This window comes from Hipposideros armiger, unplaced genomic scaffold (genome assembly GCF_001890085.2).
Source record: "Hipposideros armiger isolate ML-2016 unplaced genomic scaffold, ASM189008v1 scaffold_403, whole genome shotgun sequence".
In the NCBI taxonomy this organism is placed as follows: Eukaryota; Metazoa; Chordata; class Mammalia; order Chiroptera; family Hipposideridae; genus Hipposideros; species Hipposideros armiger.
The window spans coordinates 666,507-682,103 of NW_017731753.1; the positions used below are offsets into that span (position 1 = coordinate 666,507).

The 15,597-nt window shown below is 37.9% G+C and overlaps 1 pseudogene; it reads right to left on the reverse strand.

Moving 5' to 3' along the window:
• Positions 1-9,249: 9,249 nt before the first annotated feature.
• Positions 9,250-11,585, reverse strand: LOC109393981 (WD repeat-containing protein 53-like; annotated as a pseudogene).
• Between the last annotated feature and the right edge of the window lie 4,012 nt (positions 11,586-15,597).

A 15,597-nucleotide genomic window follows, 5' to 3' on the forward strand; every position in this document is an offset into this window, starting at 1 on the left:
AGAGAGTGAAAGGTGATTCACCAATTTCATTGAAATGAAATTGAGTAGCACAAGTGATGACACAAACTGTAAATGGGCTAAGATTCTGTGGATTCATCTAGCCTCCAAACTTCTGCATCAGAGAAGGGCCAAAAACTTTCTCAAGGGCAATTATTCTCCCCATTTAAGTTAATTTCCTGTATGTAAAAAGTGAGGGGGAAATCCCACAATAGCATTATTCATATGGGATAAAATTTATAAGGTTAAAGAGATCATTATTCAGAAAGTTCAGGAAAATGACTATATTATCTCTATGAAGCTTGGAAGTCCAATATCCAGGTGAGAGCTGATTCCTGCTGAGTTCTCTCTTCCTGGCTAGAACCCTGGCATCTCTTCCTCTACTTATAAGAGCACTAGTTCTATGAAATTAGGGTCCCACCCCTATGACCTCATTTAAATTTACCTCCTAAAAGTCCTATGCCCAAATATTAAACCATGTTGGGTATTAGGGCTTCAACATATAAATTCTGAGGGTGACATGATTCATCCATAGCAAAGACATAGCTCTGAAACAATGTTGATTATGAATATAAGAAAAATAATATTCTAGAAATCAGAAATATATGCTCCTGAAAGGAATGGGAAGAGACATACTTGTAGGCTTTATAGAACTGGAGTGGGTATCAAAAAGCAGCAGACTAACTAGAAAGGAGCAAAAAAGAACAGGAAATGAAAAATGCAGTGGAAATGCTGAAATTTTTAACCCAGAGACTTCATAGTACCTTAGTAAATCACTCAGATAGAGCAGTTATTCCTAGAGCATTTATTCAGTAAATGAAAAAGATGTTATGTACATGTTTAGTGCTGAAGTTACCTTACAGGATGATCAGGTCATAAAATCCTAACTGGGCAGGCCATAGTGGGTAGTCACACGTCAGGCATGCAACTTCCCTAGTAAAAGGTTATCTTTGTCTTAAGCAAGCCCTGTCCATTGTTTTTGTGCATCTAAGTCAACACATCTTTGAAATGACTTTTTTTAGACCCCTCAGAAGTGAACTACCCTCAAGAGAGCACCTAATCTTGTTAATTATCCTGTCATCCAATCATAGACATTTCCCTGCCTTGCTTTCTCCTATGTTCATGTAATCATCCTCATATTCACTCCTTAATCCCAAATGTATAAAAATAAAACTTTAAATTATCATCCTGGAAAGCATTTTTCTCAATCTGTTCACATCCTGCTTCCAGAGTGAGTCCTCTGTTTGGCTCAAATAAACTCATAAAATTTTTTTTACAGGTTTGATACTCTTACATCGACAACTCAAACAGAGGAGTTACTATAATGAACGCATTTTCTTAACATCTTCTGGTTGGCTAAATTGCAAATATTAATGAAGAGAACTTCAGGAATCATTTTTTTTTAGGATGACTTTTTAAATAATAATAATAATTATCATTATTATTATTTTATTAGTTTCAGGTGTATAAAACAATGTAATAGTTTGACATCTACACCCCTCACAAAGTAATAACCCTCCCCCCCACAATCTATTATCCCTCTGGCATCAGATATAGCTGTTACAATTCCACTGACTACATTCCCTATATGTCAGGGGGATACGAAAGACAGTTTGAGGAATATAATCAATAATGTAAAGATTTTGTAGAATATCGGATGGGCACTTGTCTTATTAGGGAGACCACTGCATGGACCATATAGATGCCTGGCCACTGCGCTGCACACCTAAAGCAGAAGCGGAAGGGTACTGAACGTCAACTATAATTTTATATATATATTATATATATATATATAATATATATATATATATATATATATGGTCACAGGATGTGGAGTACAGCATAGGGACTTAGGAATAATTTTTAAATAAATTTTAAATTGTAGTTTTTGGCTTGAGGAGAGGTATGGAAAGAAAAAAGAGAGAAAAGTAGATAAGTAGATAAATGAAAAAAATAAAGAAGGACATTAATAAGGTATGGACCCACCGAGGAGAACTCAAGATGGCAAAAAGAAGTGGTAGAAGAAATTAGCTAAGGAAAGAGTAGAAATAAAGTAAGTAACAGGAAAAAGAGAAAAGCAAAATGCTACATAAGTTCAGGAACAGAACTTATACCGTTAGCAAATATTAAGAAATGATCTAAATAATGACCGAGTCAGGAGAATAATGAACATGCTAAAACCAGATAGGGGTTCAAATAATTGCTCCATTGTATTTTAGTAAAATCTTGGTATGCTTTGTTCTGTGAGTTACTTTAGGGAATGATCCCTGTCTGGCATCACCCATGATTCCCATACTACCTTGTGAACAAACCGTGTCCACAAGTATCTGCGGGTTGTTGAATTCAATAGATATTCATTGTGTTCTTACTACCCACCAGCTACTGTGATAGTTGCTGAGGCTATAAAGATAAATGTGCTTTGGTTGCTAACCTCATAGTGCTATCAGCCTAGTTAAAGAGAAATATAGATATCCAATATTTACTCCAGAAATAGAAGCAAGAATCATGCAAAAACATGAAGAAGTGTGGAAGAAGGGCTAAAAGTTAAGATTGTGGAGAAAAGATCAATTTTTAAGTGAAAATTAAAATTTTAATGCCCATTTGAATTCATTAACCTAAGACATCCTTCTCCATGTTGGTATGAAATACTCCTAAACTTGCTCACATACTAGTGTTCGTGATTTTCAAGGGCTGTCCTTTAAATCTTCAGGTTTCAGACTAACTCAAACTTTTTCTTCTAATTATTCCATGAGTTAGAGTCTTTCCTTATACCATGAACTTCATACAACACATATTTTTACAATAATGAATATAAAAAAGAGTTGATTTTTTTCAAACCACGGAGCTAGTGTGGGACAGAAACATTTTAATAACTATCACGGTGGATTCTTCAATTTGAAGATTTGGAGAGAATAACATTGTAGCTCATTCTTTATAACTTGCTTTAATGGAGTATTGTTCTTTCTTCTATTTTGAGATGAAACTCAGAGGAAGTTTGATTACAGAATCCCATAACATTATTTCTATGTGTAAATCCAGCCCACTCTCCTTTTAATTTCAGACCAATCAAAAATACAAGTCAGTTTGAGGGCTATGATAAGAGCTGGGAAGAAAAACCAGGAAGTGAGATCATCTAGTTTAAGCAATTATAAAGCTACTTGTTAAGTCAATCCAATTTCTAGCAAGTCCGCTCATATAATTTCTTCCAAAGAGTCCAGCCAAAAAAAAGAGCCAGCTGCCAGAGTCCTCCAACACAGCTCAGCTTTATAACTCCTTTTCAGAATTTTGACTGAAGCCTTTCGACAGCCTTGGCTAAATCACCAGATGGGTTTGAAAGAATGTCATTACGAAGTTCTTATGTGTGTTGGCAAATAGATGTCAACAAAAGCTCTGTGCTTTATCCAGACCAGCCCATGCTGAGGGCTCCAAAGCCTGATTCTCAGTACTGAAATATTTTCATCTAAAAAATATTTCCCCATTGAAGCTGAAGCTCTATTGCTTAGTGTGTGTCCTCTCTCTCTCTCTCTCTCTCTCTCTCTCTCTTCTCCTCTCCTCTCCTCTCCCTTTTTTTTTAAGGAATAAAAATAAAATGTTTAAACTTAGACCCCATAAGAATAAAATATTTCAAATGAGTACCAATTCCTATAAATCAGAGGCTAAGTCAAGAGTTTGGAGAATAACAGCATTTCAGGGGAAATTAAAACTTCTGGGTACTTAAAGCTATGCGTGTGTGCATGTGTGTGTGTGTGTGTGTGTGTGTAAACTCATATACAATTTATTTTCCTTTTGTGTGCTATCTCTTTGTTTTATATTTGTTACATGAAACAGATGGTGGATACTTCCTCTGAGAAAAGAGACACCAGTGTGACCAGTTACGCGCACTGTAGGAAGGTTCTGTCTTCTGAATCAGAGTGGTCCCCCTCCTGAAACTGAGTTTTGCAGAAAGCAGGGCACATGCATTTCCAGGAGGAAGCCTTTTAGGCGATGTCTGTGTAGGGCTCACAACCTGGATTGTGGAACGGCCCATCTGTTCACATTAAGAGTCTCCGTGAGAGGCAGGAATGACTACTGCTAAATTGAATGTTCCACATAGCCTCCACGATCATTGACAGGGGAAGAACCAAATGGCTCCCCCATGCTGTGGCCCATCCATGTGAGAACACTGATGCTGTGGTGAAGAACAAACATGGCAGGTGTCCTCAACAGGGAAGAAAAAGCAGTATATTGACAAACTATGCTTCTGGTCATACTTGACTTGTGAACGGTTGGAGTAAATAAGTGCACAGAGTGTTGACTGGGGTGGGAAGGGGCCAGCATGATATTCTGAAAGAATATAAATAGAGTCATTATATTTTAATACATTCATATTTACTAGTTTAGTTATAACATGTGTGATGTGTCCATCACTGCCTCAGTTCGGAAGGAAATTCTAAATTCCACCTTGGTCAGTAGATAAGGGTTTTCCTTTCATGTCTTCATTTCTCAAGGCAGTTTCTCATGTGCCACCCTCTGTTCAAGGAAGTTGACAGGGCTCGTGGATGGTACAGTTGTTCACAGAAAATGGGGATGGGAGGGGATCCCACTTTGGAGGATAGCTCAGGAGCTCGACTTCCTTCCACTTTTTCCCTTATCTTGACAAAAGGTCCTTCTCACCTCATCCTCACCAAGGGCCCAGATCTCTCAGCTCCATTCTTAGAACCCGTCTGTACTTCCTCTCCCTTTTCTCAGACTCAGCATTGTCAAGCCTTTGAGAGAGAAAAAACTTACTTTGCAACCTTACATTCATTCCAAAGCTTTCTTTTTAGCCCTTAGGGCAAATGTTTCTTTGAACATGTGTTTCTCCCCTTGGATGATGGCTCACAGGCTACCACTGGCAGATGAAGGGGTCTAAACAGGTCTCCCCAAGATGTGTTACTTTGGCATGTGAATTATTTTGAACTGAAGGCAATCAAGGCCCAGCAGACTCAACAGAAACTTTTACCTCTCACTTAAATAATTAAAATTTGGGATCTTGCCCATAATAAGAGTTATCACCAGAAATAACTTGTTATGACCTATCTATAGGGCAGGGCAAACTTCTAATTACTGAACATCTGTTCTAATCAATCTGGGAATGATTCTGTTCCCCTCTGATATTCCAGGGCACTTACATCATTCCTTGATTCAGGATTCCATATATATCTCATTTTATCTTTCCGTCTCTGAACCAAACATGTAGGTGAGTTTCCTCTACATATATATGTAAATGTGGTTATTTTCTCTTGTTAATCTGTCTCATGTAGACTTAATTATTAGACTGATCAAAAGAACCTATGAGGGTAGAATAAAATGTCCTCCTCCCCACACAAAGTAGAAAGGAAAGGAAATACACTGAACATACATGTATTTGTACTTCAAGGAGTAACACCAAATTTTTAAATACATTATCATATGTTTTCCTCAGAATAACACTCCTAGGTAGATATTATTAGCTATTCTGTACAGATGAGAAAATTGAGGTTCAAAGAGGTGCTAATTGACCTAACAAGTTTGTTTAGTTGAAAAAATGTGGCCTATCTCACATTCAAAGCTATGATAAGAGTTTAAAGGTGGTAGAATATGCCATCTCAAAACATGTGTCTTTGGCATTTGGATTATTTTAAGCTGGTTATTTTAAGAAATAGCAGATACAGGAGAAGCACTGAAAACAGAGTAGATGTTATTCTTTATTTATAAGGGAAATTTACCTTTATAAAAGAAATCTCCATTTGTGTTTTTCTTTTTGTACTCTGAAGAAAAGGATGACTCAAAGTCACAAGAAACTTAACAATAGAGAAGGCAGAGAATCAAATCTGCATAACAGGCCTTACTCTTGTTTACTGTGCTTTTCCTGGTAACCTCCTGTAACTGGCCTCTCCCAAGTTCAATATTTCACCTTTAGCTGAAGATAATACTTAATGTGGTGGCTTAGACCATCTCAGGAAACTTTCTGATTTTTCCTGGGTATCCTCCAAGTAGGCATGAAGTATACATGTTAATAGACTTCTGTTTGTTTTTCTCTTGTTAATTTGTCTTATATGACAAATGAAGAACTGGGTCTCAACCAAGAACTGGGAAGGGTAGTGGGTACATAATTTTTCCTCCCCTAGAAGTGATACTGAAATTATGAAATATTTCCATTTTCCCTTGGCCTGTTAGCGTTCTGTAAGGTTATTATCTTTTAAGGTAAGATATTACCATTGCTTAAAAGCTTCCTGAACACAGAAACAAAATTTCTTCTGCTCACCATAGTAACAGCCAGCACTTAGCCCACTGCCTGGCACATAAATGTTCAATTAAATATTTGTTTGTTGAGATGGATAAGGTGTGCGGATAGAACTATATATAATTCATGTGTTTCCTAATTTTTCTTTTCCGGTGTTGACGAAAGCTAATGATACTCCTTAGACTTAGGACATAGAGTTGCATAGGTTAATATATAGGAGGTGCCAAAAACATGTATAAACATGCCTCGTATTCATCTTTTGTTATCGATATATATTGAGTATTACAATTTGTATACAGTATTTTCCTTTCTTAAAATGTATATACATTTTTTGGCACTCTCTGGATTCACTCACACATACACAGGAATTTCAGTGTTTCCTGAGTAATTTAGTATATTAGCAACTTGTGGTCTTACTTCTATAAGTAATCCACTGATAAATAATGGGAGTATGTAAGAAATGAATATCTCCCTCTTTAGCTGTTTGTATGCAAGCAGAACCTATTTACTTTGCACAGTATCCAGTGAAAAGTGCCCATGGCCCTCCTTTCTCCTTCTTTCTCTCTATGTTGTCCAAAGGTATATTTCTTACCTTTGTGTATTTATATACTTTTATAACAATAGTTTTATGAAGACTTTCACTGATGCAGGGTCAGTGGAAAGCTCTATAAAAATGTTGGCTCCTGTTACTGGAGAAGGAGGCAGTTCTTGCCAGAACAAATTTCTCAACGAGCCCGAGAAAGGTTTGGTTTAGGAAAAAAAATTACCAATCAGAGTCTATCCAGAAAAGAAAAGGAAACAAAACAAATAAACAAACAACAACAACAAAGCTATGCCTCAATTCAAAGCATCTTAGAATACTCTCTTTTATGGCAGAAGAAATACAGTGTGCTTAAAATTCAGTTCTCTCTCAAGCACCTTCTCATTAATTTTATTGTGATCTTTATTTGATCTGTCAGGAATGTAGTACTTCCACCTGAGTGTTATTCATTGGCTGTCAGAGTGCAGTGTCATTTCAGTTGAGTTCCAGAGGCACAGATGGAATACGCTACTAAGAGAAAATGGTGACATGCATGGACAACATTCTACATAGATGTCATTTTATATATATTACAAAGTATTGATTCTAGAGACATAATTATATAGCAGGTTCACATACACATTTCTGACCAATGTGTATTTTGAGTCAAGTAGAAAATTTATGTACACACAACTGCTGAACTTAAGGATTGACAATGTCTGCATATCTAATTCTATAATGTCTCAATTATACCCATTGATACATTGCCATGTATTATTAAGGGCAGGGTAAAAATCATTGAAGGGAAACAAAGGTATCCAATCTTTGTCCACATATGCAGAAACAGATTGGATCTCTATCATAAGTTTCTTTTCTGCGTAACTTTGAAACCAACGGGCCCAATTTCATTCACTCTTCAACTGATTGTGAAGTGTTCAAATATTTAAGATGAGAATTCATATTAAGGAACGGCCCCAATAAATAGCTATCTCTCCTCAGATGAGGAGAATAAGCATACAGAATCAAAACAGTGATACTACCATATACTCACACCTTAGTCACAAATTTACTGTAAACCAGGTAAAACTGCAGCTGGTCCCTTAGTAGACCACAGAGCTAAAATGTAATAATGTATATAGTGGGTACTGGGGTGTGTCACCCAGATTCCCCTCTTCAGGATCAACACTTTCATTGCCTGGCAGGAATTTTGAATGTAACCACTCACGTATATTTGGTTGATTTGCCTCAACCAAAGCGCCATTCCCTCCCAGTGGATGGGCGTAGTCAAGACTAGCAGAGTCAGGGTACAAGCTGTCTCCTCTTGCCTCAATTCTGGACCTTTCTAAAAGGTCATTCTTCTCCAAAGAACACCCAAGGCACTGCCTGTGCCCCCGTTTGCTGATGCATTTCAGGTCAGTTTCTCGCTCTGCATCCTGTATTCTCTCACAGGTGTTTCTGAGAGCACTCGCCAGTAAATCTCAAGCATATATACTTCCATCTTAGAATCTATATCCCAGGAGCCCAACTTATGGCAGTGTGATTTTCAAAAAGTAGCATTTACTGGGGTTCTCTTCTGTGTATATATTTAACATAATCCACAACTGATCCAGACCTCCCACCTCCATCAATTTCCACCCCCTACTCCAACTCTACCTTAATGGGGAATGTTCTAAATTTATTATGTATCTTCATCCCATCTTGCAGGCTCAGCCCAACAAGGGAAAGACAAAAGGTTATATTTATTATATTTATCTTTATAAATACATTTTTCTACTGTACAGGTCTGGTCTGGGCCAGATGTAAAGAGGCCAATACTCCGCAAAAATGGAAATCAAGTTTTTCTCTTTTCTTTGTGGTAATAAGAGTTTACAGTAAACACAGCAACCCGTTTGAAAAAAATGCTGAGCCCTTGCTTATTTTCTGCTTCAGTAATCTCTATTAAACAGCAATCCTATGCTACATGAATAAAATTTGTTTGATTTGGGCTACCTTAAAATTCTTTATCTAAAATTAATTGTGTACCTGGTCTCATCTTTATTTCCCTATAGCTGTTTATGAAAATAAGCTGGCTCAAGAGATTATGGACTGCAAAGGAACACTGAACATAATACTAATATTTATAGAGCTTTTTTGTGATGCAAAATAAATACTCAAGGGCCCATTTCTCCAAAGGGTTCTTCCCAGATGACAGAATCCTAGCAATACAAGCTAATGAAATGATGCATCAAATTTCTCACCAAATTCTGCAGTATTCTGCTATCAGAAATTCTAAGGGGAAAATATTCTTACTGCCATATCATCAGAAGGCTTTCAGGGTAGGTCTGCTGAAACAGCACGGATATATGTAACCATCTCATTCCTGTCTAGAAACTGCTATCAGCTAGGTAAATATTGATTAATAAAAATGCCCAGTATTAGAAACCAAACACTGGAAAAGAAAAAAACCTTTGTTGTTGTTGTTGCAGTTTTTCAAATATTTCAATTGGATTTAAAATTCATTTAAGGGATGTACAGATATACACCTAGTTTGATCAGCTACTAATATATTTTGGTATCCCTTTATTTTTTATTCTCAAGAGCCAATTCACTTTTTTTCTTCATGCTCAATACTTAGCTTTGGTGAAATTTTGCCATGTTCTTTATCTGTTACTGAAGCATTAGTGTTTCCATCCTGCTTGGTATAAGTTGCTTTTTTAGTTTTTTTCCTCTTATGTTTTGTAGAACTCTTTGTTTTTTCTCCACTTCACTGCTCATGTTCCATATTAGCTGTCCATCATTTCCTCCACTAAGCAGCAAATAGGATTCTGGCAGAAAGCAGACCTGGCGTACCCCCAAAGTATGACCCTTAATCCCCAGTCCTGTTCACACTGGACTCCCATCACCCTAAAGCTTCGAATCTTACCATCTTCTGCACTACAACCAAAAATACTGCCACAGACCCAGAGTGGGCTAAAGCAGGGTTTAAAAGCTGACCAGTCCCACTGAATTCTCTGTATATGTGTCTCCAATGATGCTAAGGGAGGCAAAACTGCAAATTTATATAGAATCACTTCATTAAATTGGCACTTTTTGCATGTTGCTTGAGGTCAGTTCCATAGCTTTGCAAGAAGGACAGTAGGGAACCAAAGGAGAAAATCCAAATGCAATGGCACTGGCCCAACAAGAAACCCTTTTTAGGCAAGGATTCCAGAAGCAAGTTTTCCTGAGAAGGAAGGAACTCTGGTATGGGAGAACAGAACTTCTCTAAAGGGAAATATGCCATCTTTAGAGACATACAAAGGCATCCAAAAAGAAAGAACAAGAAAGCATCTCTTGGAGCATTCTCTGTCCCTAAGAACCAAGATTTTACTTGTCACTAAGAGCACCCTACATCTAAGAGAAGGGAAATGAGATGCAGCATTTTAATATGAAGGGCAACATGTGTACATGAGAAAAAACAAAATTGATGGTAGACATCTTTGGAGAACATCTTTTCCTTGTATGTAGTTAGATGAGGTATAGTTTTAATTGGTAGTTTTATTGTCTTGACTTTTCCCCCTTTTATCACCTCTTGTGGGATTAAGGGGTATGTCTCGGGGTGGGGAATAATAGATCAAGGATAATTTTGTTGTTTAATTGACATAGTTCCAGGAATGTCAATTCTGGGCCTAATCAATAATGGGAGTAAATAAAATGAGCCTAATCCTTCTCACTGAATCTCATAGAATGCACTGAACTCTGTTCTCAAGTAAGTGGCCTTTAAAATCTTTTCCAATTCTAAAATTCTGTAAGATATGATTTTTCTGTAGAAATATCTGCCAGTACAAATGTAGCCAACATCAGATAATTAAAGAAATTTTCCTGATAGAAAAACTTCATTATTAGAGGTGTCGTCTCCTTTTTTGACAAATAATTAATGCATCATTTAGTGAACTTGCCTTACAGGAAATCACGTTTTAAATGAAGAAGTAGGAAATTCCTATTATCATTCTGTCAGAACTGCTATCAGTACATATCTGCCTGCATTTTTGCAGCCTTCAACAGTGCCTGAAATATAATTATGACTCAGTAAATGTTCATTGAATCTTGAATGGTTGAAAGAACGCATGTGTGCATGATACCACTGTTCCCCAAATCCCAATAAAGACAAATATATTCTGCTGGTTTCTACTTTCTACTTGAATGATTGCAAATATAGAATAATAATTTATGTGACATTCCCATAGCATAGTGCAACTAGATTTATAATTTAGGGTCATTATTGCATGCAGCTGTATGTCATACTCATAGCCCAGACCCCAGGAGCCATTTCCCCATTGTTCTCCAGAGGTGCAACGAAATTCTGGATGTTTTGAGTTCGGTAATGAAGTTGCAAACTCAGTACGTAGGGGAAAAACAGGTCTCTCATATAAATCCTTCAAAGACCTTTCTAAGATATGATTTCCATTTTGATCCTGTTTCTGGGCAGAAAAAAACCTGCCAAGCTCCCCTGAAACTACAGGCCAGTGCTTGCACTGCCTGCCTCTGCATCTGTAAGGAAGCAGACACAAAGGCAATGTGGCATGAGTTGGTCCAGCGCCCCAGCATCTGTGCTTCCAAGGTCATTGTGAATGTTCCAGGTAATAGGCAGCTTGGTTGTTCTGGCTCATGCCCATGTGGTGTAGAGGGACACGTGCTCCAACATTTTTTGAAATAGTGTTGCTAAAATCCTGACACTCCTTCTCCTACTCACTGATTAAGAAATGGCAACAGATTCAAATATGACACTACAATCTCATCCGTTCCTCTATTAGCCTGGGAATAGATGTACTGTGCCATATTGTCAGAATCAGAGGGGTTTGGCATTGCTCCAAGCTGTGTCCTTTTTTCTTCTTTTTTCATTATAAAGATTTTTATTGAATTATAGTATATTACAGTTTATGTCCTAATAAAATTTTAATCTTTAGGGTAATGTGATATAAAAACCTACGTGGCCGCATTAGTTTCTTTTGGGTAGCTTTCTTCTTGATCATCTGTAATTGCTTTATGGCATTGATCTATGATTCTTATGAAGTTGGACCTTTCAGGGATGCAGAGAGAGAGCTGCTCGAGCCTGAAGTGGTTTTTCTGCTGGTACTTCCACTAGGCCCTGATGTTCTGCTATTTCTATTGCCACATAGTTGGCTGCTGCTTCCTGGAACTAAACTACTTGGACTAGGAAGACCTGCTTTGCTAACATTGTCACAACTAACTGAACGACTAAGGCCAGTTTTGCCCAAAGTTAGAGGTGGTTTACATGGTACAGTGGGTGAGGTGTTGTTACTGGAACCTATTTTGGAACCTATTCCACTTTTGGATGATGCGGACAGACTAGTCAAACCCACAGGCTTCTGGTAAGCTGATGAGGTAGCAGGTTTCCCACTATTGTTTCGGGTTGTTGAACTCAGTTTTGCAGTAGATGGACCAGCAGAAGTGTTGGCTCCAAAAGCTGCTCAACCATTTAGGCAACTAGCTCCTGAAGAGGAAACACTAGTACCAGAAGAACTTCCTGAAATAACTGCAGATGTCTTGATTTCTGTTCTCTTGTTTGACAAAAGCTTTGTATACAAAGAATTAGACAAATTCCTTAGGTGACAGATCTCTTCTACCTTCTCTGTATAAGAGAATCCCTGCAACAAGTAATGGTTTTGAAAAACATCAGTGTGCTTTTTTTAATCTTTGTTTTTTCTTATATATGGCTTTATTTTTTCCTTGTCACCCTGAAGTATGTATTTACTTCAAGACCAACAACGAGAGAAGTGCACAAAGAGCAGTGACAACATGACTGCAAACAGTTAAGATTTGGTTTCTGCTATTGTGATTGAGTTTTAAAGTCTACTGCAAAACAATAGTGAAAGCTAGGATTTGTCTAAAAAAGGGTTTGTGTTAATTTTCTTACCATTTTCCTCCCATCTTAAAATATCAAGAGGTAATCTTTGCAATTTGATCGTAGAATTTTACAAAATGGAATTCTTTCCCAAACAGGAAGGGGAAAAAAATAATAAAACAGAAGCTATTTCATGTTCTGACAGATTAAGAAGAGGGACAGAGGAGAGAGAGCTGAGGGAAGGAGAATCGTGCCCAAACCTGGCCTGTCCAGCCCAAAGTCATAAAGGAAAAAGGAAAATATAGGAGCTGCAGGAACGAATCCTCAGGCCAACCTGGTCTCTGCTTCACTTCTCATTTGGACTCAAGGAACAGACATCCGGGAATGGTATTCCTACAACTTCATAAGCTAATTCCAAAAGACTAAACAAAGAGGGGGTAACAGCATGGTCAGATGGAGAGGAAATTAGTGCTCAAGAGCTGCCATTAGCTCCAAAATGACAGAAATAACCAGAGGTTCGTGTGTGCTGCCTAAGAGGCAGAGAATGTGGCAGGCAGCTTCTAGGATGGGCCCAGTGGCCCCACCTCCTGGTAGTCACAGCCTGGTAGAATTCCTCGTTTTGAGTAACTGGCTTCTGACCAATGGAATGGATATGTCAATTCTGTGATTAGGCTTCTAAATTGTAACTTCTGTCTTGCTAGCGGACTATTGCTTTCTCATCTTGTACACTTTAATGAAGAGGTCCACAAATCAGGAAGCTAAAAATAACTGTAATGGTCTGCCCAGGCTGCCATAACAGAATACCACAGATTGAGTGTCCTAAGTAACACAAAATTACCTTCTCACAGTTCTGGACACGAGAAGTCTAAGATCAGGGCTCCATCAGGGTTAGTTCCTGGTGAGACCGCTCTTCTTGGGTTGCAGACTGCCACCATGTCACTGTGCTCTCAAATGATCTTTCATTTGTGCACATACATGTGTGTGTGTGTGTGTGTGTGTGTGTGTGTGTGTGTGTGTGAGAGAGAGAGAGAGAGAGAGAGAGAGAGATCTTTGGTGTCTCCTCCTCTCTCATCTGGACACCAGTCTTATTAGATTGAGGCTCCACCATGATGACCTCATCTAACTTTAATTACCTCCTTAAACACCCTATGTTCAAATGCACATTGGGGGTTAGAGCCTCAATATATGAATTGGGGGTGGGTTCAGCCTATAACAATAGCCTCTGGGCAATAGCCGGTGAAGATCTGAGGCCCTCCGTCTAACAGCTAATAAAGAACCGAAGGTTGCAAACAACCAACGAGTGAGCGTGGAAGCAGATTCTTTCCCAGTTGAGTCTGCAGATGAGACCACAGAGGGGCCGACGCCTTGATTACAAGCTTGAAAGAAACTGTGAAACAGAAGATACGGGTAAGTCATGCCCAGATTCTTGATAAACAGAAACTACAAGATGATAAATGTGCATTGTTTTAAATCACTCAGCTTTGTGCTCATCTGTTAAAAGCAATAGAGAACCAACACAGAGCCGCAGACATTCTGAGAGCCTGCAGGTCATCCACTGAGGCCAGAATCAGGTAGACATATTGTGCAGAAATAAAGAGAGCTGTGTTAGCTGAAGGAGGCCTATTGTCTCACCTCAGTATGTTATGAAAGCGGAGAAGTTTAAGCGTGGTTAAAAAAGTGGGCTCCAAAGTCAGACAACCTGAGCTCTATTCCCTCTCAATCCTAAGAGCAGTGCATCCCTGGAAAAGTCATTTTACAGTATAAGTGAATGCAAAGTGGCAAATGAAAAGCAAAGTGGCTTAATATCACAAATGAATGTAATAAATGTGCTGAGAAATAAATTACATAATGAGAATAATTTATTTGGCATACAAAAAATCTTTGATTGACATTAGCTATTATTGTTAGGATGCTAGTAGGGAAAGGAAGTAGAACTGGTGTTTAAAACATACACTGAGTTCCTACTATGTGCTAATAAGAAATTTACTATGCTATATGTATAATATGGTATATAAACTACATGTAGTATTGCATCCTCTACATGATTATATATATATATATATATATATATATATATATATATATACACACATACACACATAATTTTGAATTTTCTTCATAATCCTCCTAAATAGTTACTATTATCCTCATTTTTGGAACAGGGATCATAAGTAACTTGACTACAGCCATACAGGTTCCATGGGAAATGTAAATCTAGGATCATGAGTTTTGAGAACCTTGGCCCTTTTTGTTGTATCATGTTTCCCAAATGATGATAAAACTCTGACAAAATTCTGTGGAGGTTACTCAGCACACTGCAGAGTTGAGTGCCAGCCTCTTGCAAAACAGAAAATTTAATAATGATAAAATACTCGCTGGTTCAGACTGCTTTCAATTTGGATTGAATCCCTTTTGCTATCATTTCAGCTAATGTCATGGCCACATCAGAAAGAGATTATCATTGGCTGATTGAAAACGACTCTATTCAATTTATTTGATTTACTTCACAAAAGAGAGAAGTAGGTTTATACTTCCCATCGCTTAGGAACAAAATAGGGTCATCACCCTTTGCATTGCATTGATTTGATTTTTGTTCACATCTTTCTCACATACTCTATTAGTTGCAGCTGGGTTATTATAGCTTTCTGAAAGGAATCAAATGTATCTGGGAAAGACACTTTTTGAAGGAGAAATCAGAAACCTGAAGCCTTTTCTTTCATATTAATAAGACAAAAGTGGCTACTGAAATTGGCCTCTTAACCTTCTATTTCCATGCACGCTATGGAACAAGCCACACGGCTATGAGCATATGTTTCTTGCGACTTCTCAACATGCTCTGAATGTTGCATCTGGAAAGTACAATGGTCAGTTTCCATAAGAACATCAATGAGATCAATGAGCTGTCAGGCTCATCCCACAAAGGATGATAGGTAGACAAGAAAATGAAACCAGGGAGAACAACACTAGATAAATGGTGTCAGAGTCAAACGTGTTAAATAAGAGGCAGCCAGG